This window comes from Schistocerca serialis, chromosome 4 (genome assembly GCF_023864345.2).
Source record: "Schistocerca serialis cubense isolate TAMUIC-IGC-003099 chromosome 4, iqSchSeri2.2, whole genome shotgun sequence".
In the NCBI taxonomy this organism is placed as follows: Eukaryota; Metazoa; Arthropoda; class Insecta; order Orthoptera; family Acrididae; genus Schistocerca; species Schistocerca serialis.
The window spans coordinates 385,494,824-385,519,573 of NC_064641.1; positions in this window are offsets into that span (position 1 = coordinate 385,494,824).

Sequence of the window (24,750 nt, forward strand, 5' to 3'; positions counted from 1 at the left end):
AAATGCCTGTTAAAAAGTAAATAAAATATATTTGAGTGCAGAACAGATTTTTCATTCGAAATAATTAATGAAAAGAGTGCAAGAAATTTTACACAAAATCTTGTTATTTGTCTATCATTTCTATGATATAATAACAGAGAAAGCAAATTATGGCAACAGTAGGAAATGAAAAACTTAGCAATTCAATTCCAACCTCGGTTTTCACCCTTTAGCACTGCCTATTACTAATTCCCAAAAAAAATTTATCATCCTCGATTAAAACATGATTTTTGAATAAAATTTCAGAAAATTAGAATCAGTAGGAGAAAGCAGGTGATTTTTTGTGGAGTTCAACCCCGCGCTACTTTGCGAGAAAGCGGTAAACGGTGGACGGACTAAGCTTTCTTTTATCAACCTATTTTATTTAATATTTTGATTCTGTGTGTGGTGAAAATTATAATGCGGAAGTCTGACGGAGTCTTAGAATTTTTCAGCCTTTGTTCGATGTCTAAGTTTACTACTGGAAACAACAGAAATAAAACAAACAAAAACTCATTATTTCAGAAACCGGTTGTTTTCAACGGTTTTAACACTCAGGTAAAAGGGAGATAAAAAATACCGGTATAACAGAAAATCAATTGCTTCGGCAATAACCGCCCTTCATAGCGCAAACTGTCATGAGCCGGTCTGAAAATGGAGGGGCTTTATGGCCTCTAGCGATTCGTAACAAGTGCCTTTAGCAGTGGTCCAGCAAGCCTGCCAGTCCAGCACATATTCCTTAAGTGGCTCTTTTGTGGCATGTGTTGCGTTAGTTCAGAAAGCGAGAACCGCAGTTATGGACACGCGCTGGTGTAGCCGCCTGGTTTGAGGTGTTGATCGGTAGGGCTGGAGAGGAGATAGAAACCTTTTATAGAACCGTAGTCAATTGGTTCAGACGGGCTGAATGTGGATTTTAGTCGTTAGCTCATAATAATTCAGTCGTTAGCAGCTTTCGCATTAGTTAAACGGCTGAAAATAAGGAACAAAGGGAAAAATTATCTGGATATTAGTACAACTAGGAGTACTGCATTTAGACATAATGCGGTTCGCTCGAAGACACAAAATCATTTTTCAATATCTATACAGAAGTAGGCTTAAGCAATTCCTGTTATCCTTCTCTGAATTTATTATTATCCGCACCTTAGGCTCTTATTACTCTGTGGAATTTCTTTGACAAAGATCCTTGATCAAAATCCTCTGGTCAAAACTTTGAGAGTGTACTAGAGCAGCTTCTATCCAAGTTTTCCTTGATCAAAGATCTTTATTCAAAGTTAGAACGTGGACCTTGCTTTGATAAAAGTTCGATACTGTATATTCGTCTCACTTACTTCAGTTGATTCTAACTTGTAAAATGATTTCAGAGTTTATTTGGTGTGTGCCTACCATCAAATCCATAGTTTCCAGGTACGAAGAACGCAACATTCGTTATAACAGCAAACACATTGATTATAGAAACCTCAATAAGCGTTCAGGGACAGTCAAAAAGAAATAGCTGCAGCTATCAGCTATGTTCGAAGTGACTTGGCTGTGGATGATGTAAGGAAGAAAATAAATGGACTAAGGTATATATGGTGATACAGAAATAACAGTGCTGTCAGTAAAGTGTACACAAAGGAAATAAATGACGGTATTTATTTGTTACTCCAAATAACGTAAGCTAACCTTCATAAATTCCATCTTAAGTGATTTGTATATTGCTTCACACGTTTCTGAAACAATGCGTGAAATGATACACTTTGGTATGCAGTTATTATACTGTAAGCTCGAATATGTTTCGTCTGTTGCTAAAAATCTTGACATAACCAAGAGCTGATTTTTAGTAGAAATCGCATTTCTTATATCAATACCTCGTTTGCAATACCTCCCGAAGCAAATTGTGGTGAACACTTTGAGCTTCTCTTCTAGCTATCCATCGCTTCACACACAATCCTTTCGGTTTCTCTTTCTTTTTGACCAATGCACTTTGCTGCCGTAAAGACGATTATATATTCAGCATCCAAGCTCCAACGAAAAATTTGATGGTGGTGTAGTAGGCCCAGTGAAGTACTTTGATCAAAGAATTTTGACAAAGATCTTTGATCAAAGAACTCTGGCAGTGTAAAGGTATGTTTACAACTGTGCTCTTTGCGGCTAGTCGTCGTGCTCCTGTGCTTGTCCCACACGCAAGTACAGACACGCCTCTTCTCCAACAATGTGCATGCGATTGATTTCATTCACACCTGTATTCACACTGGACACTTCTACTTCCGTGCGGCGCAAGCGACTAGCCGCAAGGCGCACAGGTGTGAACGCACCTTAATTCGTGACCCACTGAACGTCCGTATCCTCGATCTGATGTGGTCGAGGCGACTCAGTAGTTTCCAAACTGTGGCTTCTCAACTCTTATTGTTGTCTCCATTGACTAAAGCCATAATGACAAGGATGTAGGAAAACAAGTATCAGTGTGGAGCTCTTACAATGGTGTAGGAGATATAAAATTGCGAATCAGTAAATCCGTTTATGAGCTCTAGATTACATTGTAGACTAAAACGCTGATCACGAAGAATGTTGTTCTTACTGGCTGTGATGATTATAAATTACTATTTTCCTCCAACGTGTTTTGGTAGAAGAAAACGGACCTTTTTGTTAAGCAGTTTGTTGCTTCCGCTGCGTCTCCTTGCTTCTTGTGTTGTGTCACAGATAGTAAACCTTTTCAATTCATCATAAAAAAGGCGAGGGATCTCAAAAATGTTGTCCTCGGCTGTGCGTCTTGCAGTCAGTCGGTAAACTCATAAGCGAGCAGCGCCCGTACTGGGGAAGGTGGCCTTTCCCGGGATAACCCTCCGATACCCTGCAGGCACACCCAGAATCAGTTGTCCGCTTACTGCCTACCAGTGTAATGCAACGTGCGGTAATTTACGTCGATGTTGTTCGTGAGATTTTAGTCACCAGCGTCAGTCAATTCAATTTGTATATGCAATGACGTGCTTACAAGATAACATCGTCTATTCGTCATCTCAGATTTCGTCCAAATTTATCATGTGGCAGAAATGAGAGTGACGTAAGTGGGAACTCCAGCTGGCCAAGCGTTTAGCAAAATGTAGCATTTTTCGCGCGGTCCGGGCGAGGCATGAGCCATTTACTTTGCCGTACCTTCCGACCACGCTTGGAGCGGAGAATAGAGTACAGAACAGTAGCCGGAGGGTTGTCAGTTCTAATCGCTTTGCACAAACTTCTTTTGATTCTGAATTTTTATGTAACTTAAACTCCAAATAAATCGAAAACATGCTCAATATAATGTATTTATCAGTATTTTCGTAGAAGGGAAAGCAAAGGAAAAGTTGGAATTGCAAATAAATTTCCAGGAAGGTACTGTAAGGCGTAAACGAGAGCTTCAGTTATAAAATTGGATTCTTTTATTATTTTACAGTCGATGATTTACTCACGTAGCAATAATATTTATCGTAAAAACACGGAAAGCTGTAATTTTTTCGGCATCTTGCACTCGGATAGACTCCGAATTTTTACAATTATATGATTGTTTTAAAGTTTCTATGCGAAATTATGTGACTGTTTTAAAGTTTCTGTGCGAAAAAAAATTCACTTTATATCCATAAAAGGTTCTCTATCATCGCACAGTTTGGCAGCAAACACGCATACTCACAATATCGCCAAATATCGGCGAGGATAGCTCGTGACGTACCACGGAATGCACTTTGATGCTGTCTTCTCGCGATATGAGTTCTTTTTCTCTCTTGACGAGATAAGAGCAGTTTTGAAGCTTTTTGATCAAATTATTTAGCTGACGGAAAATCTGGGAATCGCAGGGTTGCACCAGTTGTAGTGGAGGGAAATCACTTTAATACTGCACGATGACAATACTCCTTCATCTTCAAAAATCTCGTCGTATAGTTGTGAATTTGTTTGTCCTCCCCAGGCGTCAATTGAAAGAAATAATTTATCCTCCTGTACACAGGGTTTCATCATATCAAATGTAACATTATTTGTAGCGCGGGTAACATGAAATTGAAAAAAAATACAAAGAATAGACAATAATAAACACACATTTGACGCATACAGAAAACCCACAAGAAGTGACATTACCTTAAAAGCAACCTCAAACCACCCACAGAATCACAAACAGGTAGCAATCAGATAAATGTTAAACAAGCTGAACAGAATCCCTCTAAATACTTCTGATTACCAGAAAGAGCTAGCCATTATAAAACAAATAGCATTAAAAATGGACACAAAGAAACAATGGTAGACAAAATAAACAAAAAAATAAAGAGACAAATAATGAAAAAAATAACCAAACCACACCAACTCATACAACTAACACTACTACAAAAAATGGCATACAATGACTTACCACAACAAATTCACACATAGAATAAGTAACATATTCAAAACCACAAATCATAAACATTTCTTACAAAACAAACAATTCCATACAAAAGCACATTTCTAATCTGATATCAAAACCAGACAGATACCAACAATCTGGTATCTATCATCTCAGTTGCAGAGATCGTGAGACGATATACACTGGAATGACTGGCAGGATATTCGACACAAGACGATTTGTACAGTATTTAATTGCTCTGATGTGTTGTTCATTCAACATTTGCGGATCATCTAAAATAAGAACACCATAGATCAAGCAATATTGAAAAAGATATGAATATCATAAAAGTAAAGACAGACACCTTTCCAAGAAAATTTCCACATACAGAAAGCATTAACACAAAATAAACAGTTACTTAGTGACCAAATAAATATTGGAAACCAGAATCTATATTGAATAATTGATGAAATTATGTGAAAAAGAAAAGAGCCTTTTCCATTATTTACCCCCTCCCACTCTCCCACAAACCCCTCCCCCCCCCCCCCGCCCCCCCACTCACAATTTCATTTCACTTCTCGCTCCTCACCTTTTCCTCTAACTCACACTGCTATATACTTACGTCCGCTCATCATGGCTTCACCCTCCCCTCCACCCCTACACCAAAAAAAGCCTCCATCGCTATTCCTTCCCTAGTCTTACACAGTACATAAAGACACAGAAACACAATTAAATAGAATTACACACATACTGATGTGTCGACAGAAGTGCCGACACAGTGTTATTTTGAGGGGGCCGATAGGCACGCTATCTAACGCAGACGGGCGTGAAGTCTGGAACAGGATAACTATTGAATGGTAGCAAGAAAAGTACGTAGCTGCTTTATACTTAACTTTAATGACTCCTTGTGATACATCTCTCTTGACTATACCAATGAGACTCGTAAGATACATGCACTGTTACAATTGGCGCCTTGCTAGGTCGTAGCCATGGACTTAGCAGAAGGCTATTCTAACTATCTCTCGGCAAATGAGAGGAAGGCTTCGTCCATATTGTCGCTAGCAATGTCGTCGTACAACTGGGGCGAGTGCTCTATCGTATATCGCGACCTGCCTTGTGGTGGCGCTAGGTCTGCGATCACACAGTGGCGACACGCGGGTCCGACATGTACTAAATGGACCGCGGCCGATTTAAGCTACCACCTAGCAAGTGTGGTGTCTGGCGGTGACACCACACATACAATAACCCAATAAAAAATATAAAAAATAGTAGGTCAAAGACAAAGTAATGGAGAGGTTATGTTGGCCATAGTACAAAACACAGACCACAACACATACTTAGAAGTACACAAACAAACAGAATACAGTGTGGTGTGCATAAAAGTGTGGTGTGAAAAACATAAGAAATGCACAGTGCTACAGAACAACTAAAAATCAGACCAAAATTATCAGTGTCTAACACAGAAAAATAACGATGTGCTAGCAGACAGCATTTCCTGATGTAAGCGAGAAATCAACCGAAAATCACCGTAAGTACAAATTAACTTATTCTTAACGAACTGTTTTCGATCTGAAAGCAAATTAAAATGTAAATAACTTAGTTACAGACCACTCATGATGCTTTACCTCAATAAAGCGTAATGCGTATGGTGAGAAAGAAATCAGACATTTTTGTAGCTGCAACGACAGAACAAAAAGAATTATAAAGCTACTACGAACACTATAGCCACTCAAATGGAGGTTAACGTTTCGTTCTAATCGCGGCAGAAATGCTATTTTTTTTAAACTCTTGGTCGTCTGGAACTCCCACTTCTGTCACTTTTATTTCTGGCCAAGTCCTGCGCACACAATAAATTTGTAAGAAATCGATGGTGACGAGTACGTGCAGTCCCCTTGTTAGTCATTCAGAAGTGACGGATACACTTAGTACGCCGCAAAAATAAATAAATAAATAAATAAATAATAAATAAAATAAAAAAATAAAATGTGCACAATATGAAGGAGAGATATTCGCAGAGTAAAGAGCCTTCGGTCGTCTCTTACATACTTAACAGTTTGTCTTAAAGATTCTACACAGTAGCAACGGTTGGCTAATATTGCCAGTCCCAATTGAAGGGCTGCAGCCTATGCAAAAGTCAGTTTTGCCGCAATAGCACGCATTAGAAAGGAAAGCGAGAATAAACCACATGGTTTGCTGGTAACTGCAAGAAGAAGGGCTAAGAGCTTAGGAGGAGGCCCTTTGTTATAGGCAGCTAAACTTCTTTTCCTTGTGCGTTTATCCGGTAACTACAAGATGTCGACGTGGCTATTATTGGATTTCGCAGTGTTAGTGTTAGAGGGTGGCCGGATGCTCTCCCTGTCGCCACCCCTTATAAGTTTCATCATACGTTTTTTTCCCCCTTGATTTGTTAACTGAATGCTGTCAGTCTCAACAGTCATTCGTATTCGTCATATTCTGATAATGGATTAAATTTCTGTTCTTTTTGTGGTCTCGCTATTTCGTATACAGAACAAAAGCGTCTTCGCTGCAGCGCAGGCCCCTTGAGTGAACAGTGTATTCCCCGTTTCTGGGAATCCGCTCGTTTTAATAAGGCGCCTACGCGCGATTTGTAGAAATAACTTCCATTAGCAGTGGGAGCGCTTGATGGTAAGGCCTCTCTGCTCTCTGAATAAAGCGCCCTAGAAGAAGAAGGGTCACACAGGCGTATAACGAACAACACGCGGGTCTCTGTCAATAGAGCCCCGGGCGAAACAATGGGGGCGTGCATGCGCGCACCCACACACACACACAAACACACACACACACACACACACACATGCTGCTGCACCCTCGCCCTTGCACCAACAGCCCTCATCATCCCTTAAAATAAACCTCTTCATCCCTTTCTGCGCCACCCTAAATATAAGTTACAAGAGTCAGCGGGAGGGAAAAAGAGGCTAGGGGGGGGGGGGGGGGAGGGGGGAGGGGTGCCTGGTCTGGGCAAAGAGCAGTACGGACTGCAGGGAGGGTGGGGGCGGAAGGGGGAGGAGGGATCGAAAACATTTGCGAAGCGTTTTCTGCAGCCGCATTCTGCCGGCGCTGGCAAGCAGAACGGCTCATAACAGTGGCTAAATAGCGGCTGCATTCAGCGCCGCCTGGCCGTGCCGTGCGCCCATCAGCGCCATTCAAAGATTAGCTCGCTCTCCTCTGCTCTCCAGCGCGCTGCCCCGGCCCGCCCCTCTTCCTATTCCTATTTATAACGAGCGCGCGCGCTGTTTAAAACACGCGCAACAACAACAATAACAAGGAGGACGCGGTAGCAACAACTTCCTTCACGGGAGCTGCCTGCGAGTATTTTTCAAAAGGTGGATTAATGGCGGGGAGTCGCGACTACGTGCTGTAATAATTGGATCACCGGCGCTCCCGCCATTGTGTTGGCGGGCCGACTAATCTCGGCTATGGATGAGGCCTCGGTGGGTGGTGGTGGGGGGGACAGAATAATCTCTTAATGCCGCCTCCCGCTGCTGGCGCCATTGTCGGGCGCCTCTGATTGCCCGCCGATTTCACACAAGGAGCGCCGCGCCGCTGGACGCCGCCGGGCCGCGGCCGACCCCCTCATTATCGGCGCTTCTGCCCTGGTTACTCGCCACAACGCAGCCCTCCACTTCTCAGTTGTCTCGCGAGCACTCGCCGATTCTGGCACACACAAAGAATTACCGAGACTCACCACAGTGTCTGACAAAAAAAAGGGGAAGCACCCCGAAGGGGAAGAGGAACCGAAGTGAATTTCTACAGGTTGAGAGGGTACGTAATGTCATTGCAGTGATTACGAAATCGAGTCACACTGGCAAATAGCTTGGTAGCACGAGCCCACTTACCAATATGACGTTGGATCCCGTCTGGCACTGATCCATGCACAGATTAGGTTGGGGGGGAAATCGTGAATACGTTGCATCCCTTCAAGACGCAAGTTTATACACAACTGTTGTAACTGGTCCTTGTCTTCCTGGATGCTGGCGCTGCGATGGAGCTGACATCCGACCTGGTCTATCGCGGACTGATCTGGGGATCTTGATGCCCACAGGACTACCTCAGTATCACGCAAGCAATTTATAGACACAAGTGCCATGTTTGGACGAGCATTGTTCTCTTGAAAAATGGCACCGTGGTACTCTGGCATGAGACGTAAAATGTGAGACGCGTAACGTACTGTCGTGCCATAAGAGTTCCCTTAATCATTAACAGCCGTGACTTGAAAAATAGTTCGAATGGCTCTAAGCACTATGGAACTTAACATCTGAGGTCATCAGTCCCATAGACTTAGAACTACTTAAACCTAACCAACCTAAGAACATCACACATATCCATGCCCGAGGCAGGATTCAAACCTGCGACAGTAGCAGCAGCGTGGTTCCGGACTGAAGCGCCTAGAACCGCTCGGTCACAGCGGCTGGCGTGACTTGAACCCATACTGTTATGACCAGACGGAACTACAATAGCCCAACCATAGCTGTGGATTCTTTGATTGCTCTGAAAGATGATTCACTCGGACTACAGCACATGAAATACACCTCTGCCACGGAAAACATCGCAACACCAAGAAGGAGTTGTCTGACACAAACGATAATTGGTAGTCGTGTTTCTAAATCTGATGTATTATGTCTGTACAAATTTCGCGCCTGTCGCATAAGAGTGGCGCTAGTAGCACCACTATCAGGATGCAAAGAAGGTTTGCTTTAAATACACGATGTAACAGCTGTGAGCGTTAGTTAGCTATCGGATTGGACGTGATGAGTTCATGTCAGTCAAGAACGCCTTTAAGGCGGCAAAGACGCCACTAGCAACACCTCACTGAGTTTGAGCGAGGTCGTGTAATTGGACTAAGGGGAGCTGGATGTTCCTTCAACGGTACTGTAGAAAGACTTGGCAGGAAGGTAACCGCTGTACTTGATTATTTATTAATCATGCAAATCTAAAGAACACAACGGCACAATTCTTTCCCAGAGGCTGTTAGCAATCGCAAACAGGTAACAAGTGTCCAAAAGCAAATGAAGTGAAGAAATGCAGAAAGTTATGAGAGGTATCTGACAGATTCCTCTCAATGCTGCGCCAAAAATGTCGTCAATTATGGCTACATAATGCAGGTAATCATCGAGGTTGGGCCATGGATCAGTAGAAACATGCTGCTTTGACGGATGAATCACTTATATTGTTGCAGCAGGTCGAGGGTCACGATTGGAGAGGCAGACATCCTAGTGAACGCTTGCTCGAAACGCTCATCGCAGTATGGACTCAGGCCAGTTGGGGCAGTATTGTGCTACGAGGGATATTAAACTAGTTTCCATGGTACCTAGATAGTAATTGAACGCACCATAACAGGATGTGTAGTACGTGAACGTCATTGCGGACCATGTGCAGCCCTTCATGCTTGATGTCTTGTCCAAACGATGGCATTTTCCAGCTTGATAGTTGTCCGTGTCACAAGATCGCAGTCGTGATACAGTGCTTTAAGGAGAATTATAGTGAACTCACGTTGTTGTCTTGGCCATCTAGTTCGCCATATCTGAACCCAGTGGAAAACATCTGGCATGTTTTTATTTTTTATTTTTTGACTCATCAGTCTTCTGACTGGTTTGATGTGGTCCGCCCCGAATTGTTCTCCTGCGCCAACCTTTTCATCTCAGAGTAGCAGTGCTATCTTAAGTACTCGTTTGTACATTGTATGTATTCATATCGCTGTCTTCCATTAGTTTTTACTCTCTAAAGGTCTCTCTAATACTGCGGAAGTTATTCCCTGATAATAGATGTCCTATCATCCTGTCCCTTCTTCTTGCCAGTGTTTTCCATATATACCTTTCCTCGCCGATTCTACAGAGAAACCCCTCATTGCTTATCTTATCAACCCATCTAATTTTCGACATTCTTCTGTAGCACCACATGTCAAATGCTTCTGTTCACTTCTGTTCCGCCTTTCCCACAGTCTATGTTTCGCTATCACACAGTGCTGTGCTCCAAACGTAAATTCTCAGAAATTTTTTTCTCACCTATGTTTGATACTAGAAGACTTCCGTTTTGCAGGAATACCCTTTTCGCCAGTGTTAGTCTGCTTTTTATGTCCTCCTTGCTTTGTCCATCATGGATTACTTTGCTGCCTAGGTATCAGAATTCCATAACTTCATATATTTTGTGATCCCCATTTCTGCTGTTAAGTTTCTCGGTGTTCTCATTTTTGCTACTTCTCATTACTTTCGTCTTTCTTCGATTAACTCTCAGTACATATTCTGTACTGATTAGTGTGTTCATTACCTTCAACAGATTCTGTAATTCTTCGTCATTTTCACTGAAGATGGCAATGTTATCAGCGAATCTTATCATTGACATCGTTTCACCCTGAATTTTAATCCCGTTCTTGAACCTTTGTTTTATTTTCGTCATTGCTTCTTCGATGTATTGATTAAACAGTATGGGCGAAAGGCGACATCTCTGTCTTACATCCTTTTTAAACGGAGCACTTTGTTCTTGGTCTTCCGTTCTTATTGTTCCCTCCTGGTTCTTGTATATATTGTATATGACCCTTCTTTCCCTATAGCTTACCCCTATTTTTCTTACGATTTGGAATATCTTACTCTGTCGAACGCTTCTTCCAGGTCGATAAATCGTATGAATGTGTCTTGATTTTTCTTTAGCATTGCTTCCATAATAATCCGCAGCGTCAGAACTGCCGCTCCCTGCCTTTACCATTCCTGAAGCCAAACTGATCGTCATCTAACATATCCTCAATTTTCTTTTCAGTCTGAGTCAGTCGGTCCGACAACCATTTCTTTTTCGATTTCTTCACATTTTTCATGTAACTGCTCTCCCTTAGCTTCCAGGTACTTTCTATTAATTTCGTTTCTAAGTAAGATGTATCTCCACATTCCTAAATTCCCCTAAGCGTTTTTGTACTTCCTTCTTTCGTCCATCAGCTGAAGTATTTCATCTGCTGTTCATTATTTCTTCACAGTTGCCTTCCTTGTTCCTATGATTTTCTTTCCAACTTCTGTGACTGAACTTTTTAGAGATGTCCACTCCGTCTTCAGCTGAAGTGTCCATTAAACTATTCACTGTCGCATTATCTATACCTCAGAGAGCGCCAAGAGTATCTCTTCATTCCTTAGTACTTCCGTATCCCATTACTTTGAAAACTGATTCTTCCTGATTAGTCGCTTAAATTTCAGCCTATTCCTCATCATTACGAAATTGTGATGTGTGTCTAGCTCTGCTCCTGCGTGCGTCTTACTATGCAGTACCTCATTTCGTAATCTCCGCCTGCCCATATTGTAATGTAACTGAGATATTCCTCTATCTTCCGGCCTTTTTCAAGTATACTTCGTCATTTTTGAACAGAATATTCGCTATTACTAACAGATACAGATTCAATATCCTCATTCAGTTTCTCTATCTCTTCACCCTTTACTTGTGATGTTGGCATGTATATACTATCGTTGTCAGTGTTGGTTTGCTGTCGATTCTGATGAGAACAACCGTATCACTGAAGTGTTCACCGTAGCTGACTTGTTGCCCTTCCCTTCTGCTGATAACGAATGCTGCTCCCACTGCACCACTTTCTGCTGCTATTGATATTATCCTATAATTATCCGACCAGAAATCCTTGTCTTCTTTCTATTTGATGTTCATCCGAGTCCTGAAATTCACGGTACACTCATGAAATGGCCGTACGAAAAGATCTCCACTTCATCGCTACCTCGCAGACGTTGTGTCCCATCGCTCGTGCACCCAGAATAACACATCTTTCAAACTCGCTTGAATCTTGATAACCTGCCATTATAGCAGCAGTAACCGGTCTAACAACTGCGCCAGACAATTATTGTCTTATATAGGCATTACCGACCGAGCGCCTTATTCTGCCTGTTTACATATTTCTGTAATTGAATATGCATGCCTATACCAGTTTCTTTGGCGCTTTAGTGTGGTAAACTCACGTTGATGTCATGACCACCCACTTCACCTGTTTTGGATGCTATGGAACTCAATCTGGGACTCTGTAGGCACCAGCTCCGCGTCCACATACATCACCCTGTAATTTACGGGAACTACGTAGCACCTGGTGTCAGATACCATCGGAAATGTCTGACGACTGCTATAACTGCCCACGTCGTGTTGTGCCGACTCCACTGAATGGATTTTTAAGTTTGTTTTATATGCCCGACTTCTAATTTCACCACACAAGTCTCCAGGGTTGAGCAGTTATTGCCCGATGACGACACGCAATACAGTTTGTTAAAGAGGAGTTCGCCGTTATTAATTATGTTTTTAGATTTAATTTTGTTACTCGTACAGAGACTCAACGTTCTTTTGTTTAACAGCGCGTCGTCAAAATAAGTATGAAATGCTAATGGTTAAAATGGCTCTGAGCACTATGGGACTTAACATCTGAGGTCATCAGTCCCCTAGAACTTAGAACTACTTAAACCTAACTAACCTAAGGACATCACACACATCCATGCCCGAGGCAGGATTCGACCAGACTGTAGCGCCTAGAACCGCTCGGCCACTTCGGCTGGCAAATGCTAATGTCTTTGCAATGCATAATGGCGACTATTGAGTTAACGTTCGTACCTATTTTGCCATTTTAAAGAAGAGAAACCTTAAGCGCTTCTGCTTCTATAGTCTCAGTATCAAATGTTCACTAATTTCAATTTACTTCCTATCTCAGTTCAGTATTTAACACAAATTGTATATCAATGTCATTTCAGAGATATTACGTCGGTTCCACACTAACGGAATAACACGTAATTGTCATTTAACATCACTTTTATTAATAATCCTTTTTCTTATGACGTAAATGTTAATGAATGATCACTATCTAGGAGGAAAGAGGGATTGATCCTAATCATGAGATAATAGCTTTTACTGAACCCGCAATCGTTAATTAAATAAAAAGTCATGTTCAGGGATGATATGCGAACAACTTTCGTTACGTCCGTTTTCACGTACTTGTCAAAACTAATAAAAAAAATGGTTCAAATGGTTCTGAGCACTATGGGACTTAACATCTATGGTCATCAGTCCCCTAGAACTTAGAACTACTTAAACCTAACTAACCTAAGGACATCACACAACACCCAGTCATCACGAGGCAGAGAAAATCCCTGACCCCGCCGGGAATCGAATCCGAGAACCCGGGTGTGGGAAGCGAGAACGCTACCGCACGACCACGAGCTGTGGACTGAAAACTAATCCTGTCGCCCACAATTCAAATTAACACTGACGTTAACCCCTTTCGTCGGAACATCGAATCGTACTTACTATGTGAAAGTTTATTATAGTCCCCGAATCAATTCCTTTCAGATACGCGCACGACCGAACAGCAGAACGGAACACAAACAACTTGTTTTAACAACCGAACAACGCAATGGCATTACATTACGACAATGTCCGCCCAATGAACATCTCTTTGACTTTATCTTCTCCACTTAATTAAATTATTCCTAATTACAATTTATTCAGCTATTTAACGAAAACATCTAACAAAAAATAAAATAAATTTATCCCAACGGAAAAGATCCGTTAAACTGCTCGAATTTGTGCCACGCAGAATCACTGTTGTACTGCATTCAGAAGGTGGATTAGCGGAGTGTTAAGTTGGTGGTCATACTGTTTTGGATCATCGGTGTAACGCTATTCTAGAGTGTGCACGTACCACTACTACGCAGGACTATGTCGGCCCGTCTGTGTCCCGCCACGGCGAGTGCACAGCCTCAGTCCGCGACCCGATTACACGCTCGCCGCCGCCCGCCACGACCGCTCGTGTTACGCCTGTAACGCGACCACCGCCGTCTTGGCAATTAAACTGCTGTTCGCTCGCAATTAACGTCCAATTAGCGCCGCGCTCACTGTGATCGATCACTTCGTCTGAGCGTCGCCGCCCCACCCCGGCCCGTCTGCAGGCGCTCCGCGACACGACGCGAAATCGAACCGGCTGTTGGTGAACATCGATTCCTCAGCGCTACCTGAACTCCTTCTCTTCGCGTTTCCATTAGTTATTTACAAAAAAAAAAAAAGTACTCCGGAACAGTTGAAAGAGAGGTGTTAAATAACGAAGCGCCACCGAATCAACGTAAAATGTTAATAAACAGACTTTAGAAAATAATTATATAATTTGGAAAAGTCGTGTTGTTTTTGTGGTCTTCTGTTTTGAGACTGCTTTCCTTGAGCCCTTCATGCTACTCTGTTGTGTGCAACTCTCTTTACCTCTGCATTTGTACTACAAGCTACATCCATTTTAACCTGCTTACTATATTTGATTCTTAGCCTCCCTGTAGAATAGCAATTATAAACCTGGAGGTCGCGATCTACCTAGCCCGTTCCCTCCCTCCCTCCCTCTGCTATGGCGGGCATGATAACAACAATTGTATGGGGTGTGCGAGTTTATCGAAAAGAAAAAAAAAAACATAAATTCTGAAACCGATTAATTACTGAAAGGTAACAAAAGCGAAAAAAATAAAAAAATACATTCTGACATAAAAAAATTAATATCACATTTACACTGATATATTGCTGTTATAGGTAGGACCGTATCAGTAACGCGCAGTGCATTTAATAATTACTTTTTCAATATGAAATTGAAAATAAGTTTAGCAATTATTAGTGACTGCATTGCGTCTGGGTTGCAAAGTTTTAAAATGAGGTAATTCACTAGCTTCTCGTGCGCTACCTGTAAGTAAGAGAGCAATAGAGAGCCATTGGCTCGGATTTTGTCAGTGTAGCGTAATCGATGTTGCGAAGTAGCTGTAAATTTGCTTATTCTTGGTAATCTGAAAGGTTCGCAACTTCGTAGCTTTAGTGTCAAAATGTTCAAGCAGTGGCAGGAGGGGTGGGATGGGGGAGGCGATGAAAATCACGATTGTTGAAAACTCAATCGCGAATACTGAAAAATTGAGAACTGTTGCTCAATAAGATAATAACTCGAAGCACACCTCATGTCTTGTAAAAAAATAATCGTCCTAAATATAATAACACACACTTCAGTCCCGAGACGGTAACTTCATACAGAATTTATAGGGCGATACAAATGTACGGAGAAATCAGTCAATTCAAAATAAGATCTGCTAAACAAGCTGAAAGAAGAAAAGTAAATAACTGACCTGAATCCATAGCAAAATTCATTGGTGATACGCAACAACGTTTCAAACCGTTTATAAAGCAGGAGGAATGGCACACGAAGTACTACGTTCCAAAATTATTTCCCTTATTCAACAACAATTATATTTTGACAGAGTATTAAGGGCAGTATAGGGTTAATGTCTGAAATATTCTTTAAGATAACATTGTCTCATTACATCACTTACGAGACTACATGTTATAATTTATGTATATTAAGAGAACGCATTTTTCGTTTATTGTAATTTCATTTCCTATATGTATACTTGAAACTAAAGCACATACAACCAGAAACAATGAAGTGACCGAATATTAATGATCGTCTCTGTAAACTCTTTTTCAATTTTCCAGATCACGCTAAACTGATAGCTACTGGTAGGAAAAAGATAGGTACTAGCTGAAAATGAAAACTGAGCACCGTGAAGCACATACTGGTTTATCACTCGGCGTTGATTGGATACTTACTTCTTTGGCACCACAATCCCACACCTGAGACGCAGCAAGTGCAGGTAAAATGTCATCCAAACGTTACTATTCTATGAGGGCCCTGAAGGCCTTTGGATATAAAACAAATATCAATCATATCTTAAAACAGCTGACCAGCTGAAGTATAAAATGGGAGAGTACCTAGCGTCTATAATGTTGTGTAACTATTTCAGTACTATGATTGTTATATTATTTATGTCCTGCAATTTGTCCGTCGCACTTCATGAAGATCGAGACAGATTTTCCTTAACGAACCCGTATTATGACTGAGAAAAAATAATTTTGCGTAACTTAATCTGGATGTACAGAGATAATTTTTTCACATGATTATAGCTGCGTGTGAAAAGTAGGTTAAATAAAAATAGATGTCGATTAAATTCTGCATCGAAATACCATTGCCTGTGACTACGATGTCTAGAAAATGATAGCCTGTGCTGGGCAAAACGTGGAGGTCGACGCTCGAAACATATTTTAACCTTTAGGAGGACCATGATTACTCAAAAACGAACAATTTGAGTTTGCAACCTTTTTCGTCCTCCGAGTTTCTGTATCCGCACGGACACGTGATTCGTATTTAGCGTGGCAGATCAAGACAGACAATAACTCCAAGATTTTCTCTTAACTGACTTTTTCCCCCAGTAGAACACGTGTTGGAATATCAAAAATCAGTTAAAACAGTTATGGTCTGGCTGGCCTCACGGCTTTATGACACCCTCGCCAGCAGAATCAGTGCAAGCATCCTGGACAGAGGGGGTGGGCTCATACTGCCGATTTCTTTCTAAATTTGACTCGATTTTGTAATCTTTGAAGTAAGTCACATATCCTATCAACTCGTGAATTTCATTTCCTTTCTTCCTCTTGTTCCGGATGCTTCACTTTTTTTGTTTGGCAGTTTAGTATAACGAAGACAGCAGGTTCTTTCATCTCATGGCACAAATATATAGCTATCTTAGCATAATTTGTGGTTCCCATAATTACATGTGGGTACAAAAGTGAGGTACTCAAATGAAAATCTTCGTATATTCGTATAATTTTTTAAATATCGCCATAAATTCATAGTTTTCGGTCTAGAAACTCCAGCAAAAAACTAAAAGCCTTATGTTTGTGAAAATGGATTTGTTTTTTGTGTACACAATAAGGTCGGTGACTTGCTGGACAAGCGCAGTGTATTTGTGTCCCTGCCGAGCGCAGTGATGGGACGGACTTTGAGGAATTCTCACGTTCTTGTTTTGTTTCTCGGTGTATCACAAAGTGCTGCGAGAGTAACGCAAGGTATTAGTTATAAAAAGGAAATTAAGTGTCCCCATCAATAATTTTAAAGACGTGATAAAAATTTGTGCAAATGGAACTCAGCGTTGTAGCAAGCGAAGGTAAGAATATGCTACTTGGCCGAAACCAGACGTTTTGTGGCCGCGGCTGTATACGCATTACAAGATGGTTCTTGCAAAGAAGACAACAACAACCAGCCACTGTTAATTAATAAATTAATTTGCACAAATAGCGTCGTCATGTTAACGCTGTTGAGTAAAGCAGTAAGAGAGAGTCCATTTCATTTACACAAGGCAGAACTGGACAGCTTTGACTAATGAAATACGATGGTTGAAGTGCCAGAAAAGCAAATAAGTATAGAAATACATCAGCCTTACCGTTTCCAATCGACAGGTTCATCTCATCTTCAGACGGCCGTTCATGTTTATATTACATTTGTTATTTGTTGTTCTTTATATTGGTTGTCGTCTGTCCCCCCCCCCCCCCTCCCGCCCCTCCCATTGTGGCGAAAGTTCTATGTGGTCGGGATGTGGTCGAAATTCCCGCATCGTCTGTGCGCCGTTGGCCGCTTGGTTTCACAAAGTAATAAAAGTATGTAAAGTTCTTTTTTGTCTATAAATATTCACATACTGTTTGGTACCACACACACACGCACGCACGCACCGAAGAGTGCTTTTTACTATTTCGTGTACACAAGCAGTCAACATTGCAACATGATGACGTGGGAATTTCGACGGCACTACCAACCCAAGGAACTTTCGCCGCAAAGGGGAGAAAACAGCCAACTAAAGCAAACAGCAAATGAAACCTAAACATAAACAGCCGTCTGAAAATGAACCTCTGAGTTCGAAACCAGTAAGAGTGCTGTTTGTGTAAATAAATGGTATTATTGACAGGAGCTGGTTACTGTTTTATTCTTTGCAAGAGTCAGCTTGTATACGCAGTAGTATAAGGAGGTGCGGAATTCAAATAATTTTTGTACGACCGACCTGATTTTAGTTTCCGGAGTTTTCTTAAATCGCTTCAGAAAATTGGCACAAATGTCTCTTTTTTTAAGGGAACAGTAGATTCCTGTCACCTAGTTTTTCAGTTGTGATTGTGGTTCGTGTCTGATAACCTTAAAACCAGTAACCAGAAAGTACAAAAACGTTACGATATGAGAATAGACCTACGAGCAGGTGGCTATAATAAAAGGGAAAAGTCATCAACAACGAACTTGTGGTAAAACGAATGCACGGTAGTGTTTTATTTCGTAAGCACTGCTCCACTACTATTGCACTTTGAAAAACTGAAAGAGCTCAGAACTGGAATGAAGGTCTTGTAGTACAGAAACAAATAAAGGGGTTTGCAGACAACATTATCCTTTTACGCGGAAGTAAGGGAGATGTTGGGTGATGTATTTTACGAAATGATCGAAATGGAGAAGCTGGGTGACCAGATAACGGAGAATAAAGAAAGGAAAGAAAGATAATATGAACATCAAAATTTAGTCAGTGCAGCAAAGTGAATGAAAGAATAGTGCTATCTAGAGAGTAATGAAAACTTGCTTTACAAAAGATAAATGATATTATAATGCGGTAGCCGAGGACTGCAAATAAATTCAAAAATCAATCTTTGGGAACACAAAGCTGCAGGCCAACGAAAAGTGGACGGTCTTGTACTAATGAGCATTTGAATTGTGCCGTTACTGAAAAATGCCGAAAATTGATTGGTAAGTTACAGAAGGAAATGAAACAGCACTAAAGAAAACAGGTGAGGAAGGAAATCGAGTGGAAAATTGTATGGAAGTTAAAATTTAGAAGAAGCGAATTTGGCAGAAAAGGAGTCAACATGGGGAGGGGGAGTGATAACAACAACATCTAAAATTGGAATAAGTCAGCCGTTGAGGGAAGTAGTAAGGGAGAAGAGGATCATTTGCGCAAGGCAGAACTGGACAGCATTTGACCAACGAAATACGATGGAGAGAATGAAAAGGTATCTAAAATGCCAGCAAAATAAGTAAGTATAGAAATACGGCAGATTTAGTGAAAACGTTAAGGGGTTCATACCACAGGTTTGGTACATAACAAGTCAAAGTCAGTTAGGATTACAGAAATGTACATAGTTGATGACACTGAGAATTCATTAGAACGGCGTAAACCCTTTTCCCGTTCCTCCCGTATCCTGCACCCACTGCCGCTAAATGTGGAATCAAAATGGACAGTGAAAAACGCACAGATCAAAGAAGAAGTTTTTCACATTCCTCGACACGTGTGGCAGGGCATTGCTCAGCTGCAATTTGACACACGATATTGAGTGAAGAAGGATTAGTAAGAACCCAGGTCGAAATAGTAGTCGTCCCCTTAAAAGAGGACACTGATCGCTTTGGCCCAGAAGTGCTACCAGGCCAAACAGGTTGCTCTCCTGTTCTCACTCCCTTCTCAATTATTATACTGACATAAAAAAATCGCAAACCAAAAAGAAATGTCAAGGGTACATTTATCCAGATAAAATATGCTCTTCCCTCTCGTAGTGCCACATGGGCCTTGTGTAACACGGTCTTCTCGCGACCGTGCATTCCCGTGACCACCGCTATCAGCAATCACGTACAGTGGCTACGTTCCTGCCAAGCGTCTGTGCAATATCACTGACGGAACATTCAGTTTCCCGTAGCCCTGTCACACTACCTCATTCATACTCAGTGGGGTGTTGATAATGGCGTCTCTGTCGCCTTAAAGGCTTACTTGACAACATCAACTCAACAAGTTCAATCTCAAACTAACGCTCACGACCGTTACAGCGTGTATTTAGAGCAAACCTGATTTGCGTTACTAGCGCCACTCTTGCGCCACTGGAGCGAAATCTGAATAGACGTCATCTTTCAGATGTAGAAAAACTCCTGCCAACATTCGTTTGTCGTACAACTCCATCTTGGAGTTCGATTTTTTCCCGTCAATATGTTATTTCACTTTCGCGTCCGTCCAATGTTGCAACAGTAGTCTTGTTTTGTGTGCAAGTTGCAGATAACATTTCGCGTGTCAACAGGAATTTGAGATAGTAAGCGCCGGTAGTGAGCAGTGATGTAATTGGTAATGGCTGTTGTGATGCAACTTCTTCGTGCACATTGGAAACTGCAATTTTTGTCCTGCTGTTTATGGTAATACTTTTGTTGCTTTCGGAAAAAATTATATTCTTATCCTTGATGTGTATGAGAAACAAAATTTTGTCTTTTCTGTTTTGGAGGGAACTATAATATGTGGTCAATTTATCAGTCTTTCTTTCCTTACGTTAAATACATATTATTTTGATTGCCACTGTTTATCCCGCCCCATTGCAGTTGTGGTGCTTTTTTACGATACTCGATTCACCGATAAATGGTTGAAGCTTTTTTATGATGACCGTTTCGATTTACTCATGATGCACCCATAGTTTAGTAATTATGTATCGCGCTCTAGACTTGGGCTGTATAGCTAAAGAGTATATTTCGATATTAGATTTGATTTCTTTACGGGTTTTGGAAATTTGTGGTGAGTTCCTGTGGGACCAAACTGCTGAGGTCATCGGTCCCAAGGCTTACGCACTGCTGAATCTAACCTAAACTAATTTACGCTAAGGACTACACACACACCCATGCCCGAGGGAGAACTCGAATCTCCGTTGGGGGCAGCCGCGCGAACCGTGGCCAGGTGCCCTAGACTGCTCGGCTACCCCGCGCGGCTCTTTACGATTAATTTCGTTTTAGTGCTTAATGTGTGTCGAGATCCTCCATAGAGCTGTAGGTTTTTTGCGGCAATCGAATCGTTTTCTTCCCGATGAATAGTCAAAGTCCTTCTTGTGAGATAACCGTTTCGATTTACTGCTCGTACATGCGTACATTCGCCGGCCGCGGTGGTCTAGCGGTTCAGGCGCTCAGTCCGGAACCGCGCGACTGCTACGGTCGCAGGTTCGAATCCTGCCTCGGGCATGGATGTGTGTGATGTCCTTAGGTTAGTTAGGTTTAAGTAGTTCTAAGTTGTAGGGGACTGATGACCACAGATGTTAAGTCCCATAGTGCTCAGAGCCATTTGAACCATGCGTACATTCGATTTGCGTGTTGCAGTCTCATCTTTAGCTATATAGATAAAGTTTGTTTATCGATACGAACTTTGATTTCTTTACGAAGCACAATTTTAGTTCGTAATGTCGATCGAGATCTCCGCCACAACTGTAGATCATTTTTTTACGACACTCGATTTATTTTCTTTTCGATAAATAATTATATTTATGACTGTGATTTCCTTCTGAAATGTGTACATATTCGGAACTCTTTATCGTAGTCTCCACTTGAACTGTATTTCCTTCTGAAACGTGGACATATTCGGAACTCTTTATCGTAGTCTCCACTTGAACTGTATAGGTAAAATGCCATTTGAGACACTAGCTACGATTCATTTACGATAAATAATGTTTTGGTTCGTACTCTTATGTCGTGGTGTCCATTACAGCTACAGAACTCGTTTTTAGGATTCTCGATTCGTTTTATTTACGAGAAATGTTTCTGTTACCTACATGTGACTAGTTTTTTGCCTGCGGCTTTGTCAGTGTACACATACGTTTCACACATACACAAATTTCACACATATTTGTTTACATATTTCGCTTGTAAATGCAGCGTTATTGTCCTGCAGTTTCCTCTGAATCCTGAGGAAAGTGTCTAGTTCACCGTTGTTTTACCCATGCAACTCCGGAGTGGACGTTAAATGTAATTGTGATATTCAGCTATGTGGCATAATCTTTGGCCCCAGAGCATGCTTATAAAGTTAGTGGCTCGCTGTAGAGTTCATTCTTACGACCTGGTTACATCGAATAACTATTTGCGCTTCATATTTTTAAAATATTCCAATTCATCTAAATACAAGAAAGAAATAGCGAAAGGATTTTTTTTCCTTTGTAAAACATTTCCCCACCTCCATCCTAGGGATGGTAGAGGTTTCTTACTCCCACATTTTATATATACCCTACGTGGGATGCCCGACTGTCAAAGTAATTTTTTACATACCAGAGCAAGTAAGTGATAACAGTGACAAGGTAGCGTCCCCCGGAAACTATGGCGTCGATAATGTATGGGTCGATCAAGAAGTTTCTGTCTGAGGATAATGCTGCAGCGTATATACAACGTACCGCGACTGCGATTCGGGTGTATAAGCACCGACATGTAGGCAAGATATCAGTGTGCCATTCGTGTCTTTCCGACGTGCTTACGGTAATAGCGGAAACGTGAACTATGGCTACGTTATTATCAACTGCGTTGAAACAAGACCAACGTGTTTTCTTCTTTTCTTGACAAATATCGATAGACATCAATCGGAGAATGAAGAACACGTATGGCGCAGCACGTCTGTCGAAAACCATCGTTGTGGAATGGAGCGACACGGAGTGCTGTTGCTTTATGATTATTGCAAATGTAACGCAGAAGTTACGCCAACTAAAGTAGGAGACACACGAACACCCGTTCTAAAGGCCTGATCTCCTCCAAGCGATTTTCACGTCCCGGTTCCTTAAAAAAGGGCTTGAAGGGTCGAGGAAACCTGTCGGACGAGGATGTGCAGCAGGCAGTTACGGACATCTTCACGAAGCAGGACACGGTATTTTACGAAATGGATATCTTCAACCGAGTGTGTTGGTGAAATGATTTGCTCAATGCTCACCGCGGTTTTCACAGATTGGCACACGGCTTATGGACCGTATCCCTTCGAACGGAAAATTTTTGAACACCATTAATGTTGGTCGTTGTTGTTGTTGTTGTGGTCTTCAGTCCGGAGACTGGTTTGATGCAGCTCTCAATGCTACTCTACCCTGTGCAAGCTTCTTCATCTCCCAGTACCTACCGAGCGAGGTGGCGCAGTGGTTAGCACACTGGACTCGCATTCGGGAGGACGACGGTTCAATCCCGTCTCCGGCCATCCTGATTTAGGTTTTCCGTGATTTCCCTAAATCGTTTCAGGCAAATGCCGAGATGGTTCCTTTGAAAGGGCACGGCCGATTTCCTTCCACATCCTTCCGTAACCCGAGCTTGCGCTCCGTCTCTAATGACCTCGTTGTCGACGGGACGTTAAACACTAATCACCACCACCATCCCAGTACCTACTGCAACCTACATCCTTCTGAATCTGCTTAGTGTATTCATCTCTTGGTGTTCCTCTACGACTTTTACCCTCCACGCTGTCCTCCAATACTAAATTGGTGATCCCTTGATGCCTCAGAATATGTTCTACCAAGCAATCCCTTCTTCTAGTCAAGTTGTGCAACAAATTTCTCTGCTCCCCAATTCTAGTCAATACCTCCTCATTAGTTATGTGATCTACCCATCTAATCTTCAGCATTCTTCTATAGCACCACATTTCGAAAGCTTCTATTCTCTTCTGGTCCAAACTATTTATCGTTCAAATATTTTTATGTATCAAATATTTTTATGTATCATGTGTCAACCTTCACTTCCACCCGTAGAGTGGTAGTAGCGGATGGTTGTTCTGATTCAGATGCCTTCGCGGGCGCACACACAACAACTCATCGAAGTTTCATCGTAGTCGGATGAATGATGTAGGAACACATAGAAGACGAACAAAACAACAGACAAACCTTTTTATACACTGAAGCGCCTAAGAAACTGGTATAGGCATGCATATTCAAGCACAAAGATATGTAAACAGGCAGAATACAGCGCTGCGGTCGGCAGCACCTATACAGGGTGTTACAAAAAGGTACGGCCAAACTTTCAGGAAACATTTCTCACACACAAAGAAAGAAAATATGTTATGTGGACGTGTGTCCGGAAACGCTTACTTCAAATGTTAGAGCTCATTTTATTACTTCTCTTCAAATCACATTAATCATGGAATGGAAACACACAACAACAGAACGTACCAGCGTGACTTCAAACACTTAGTTAAAGGAAACGTTCAAAATGTCCTCCGTTAGCGAGGATACATGCATCCACCTTCTGTCGCGTGGAATCCCTGATGCGCTGATGCAGCCCTGGAGAAAGGCGTATTGTATCACAGCCGTCCACAATACGAGCACGAAGAGTCTCTACATTTGGTACCGGGGTTGCGTAGACAAGAGCTTTCAAATGCCTCCATAAATGAAAGTCAAGAGGGTTGAGGTTAGGAGAGCGTGGAGGCCATGGAATTGGTCCGCCTCTACCAATCCATCGGTCACCAAATCTGTTGTTGAGAAGCGTACGAACACTTCGACTGAAATGTGCAGGAGCTCCATCGTGCATGAACCACATGTTGTGTCGTACTTGTAAAGTACTTGTAAAGGCACATGTTCTAGCAGCACAGGTAGAGTATCCCGTATGAAATTATGCTAACGTGCTCCATTGGGCGTAGGTGGAAGAACATGGGGCCCAATCAAGACATCACCAACTATGCCTGCCCAAAAGTTCACAGAAAATCTGTGCCGATGACATGATTGCACAATTGCATGCGGATTCTCGTCAGCCTACACATGTTGATTGTGAAAATTTACAATTTGATCACGTTGGAATGAAG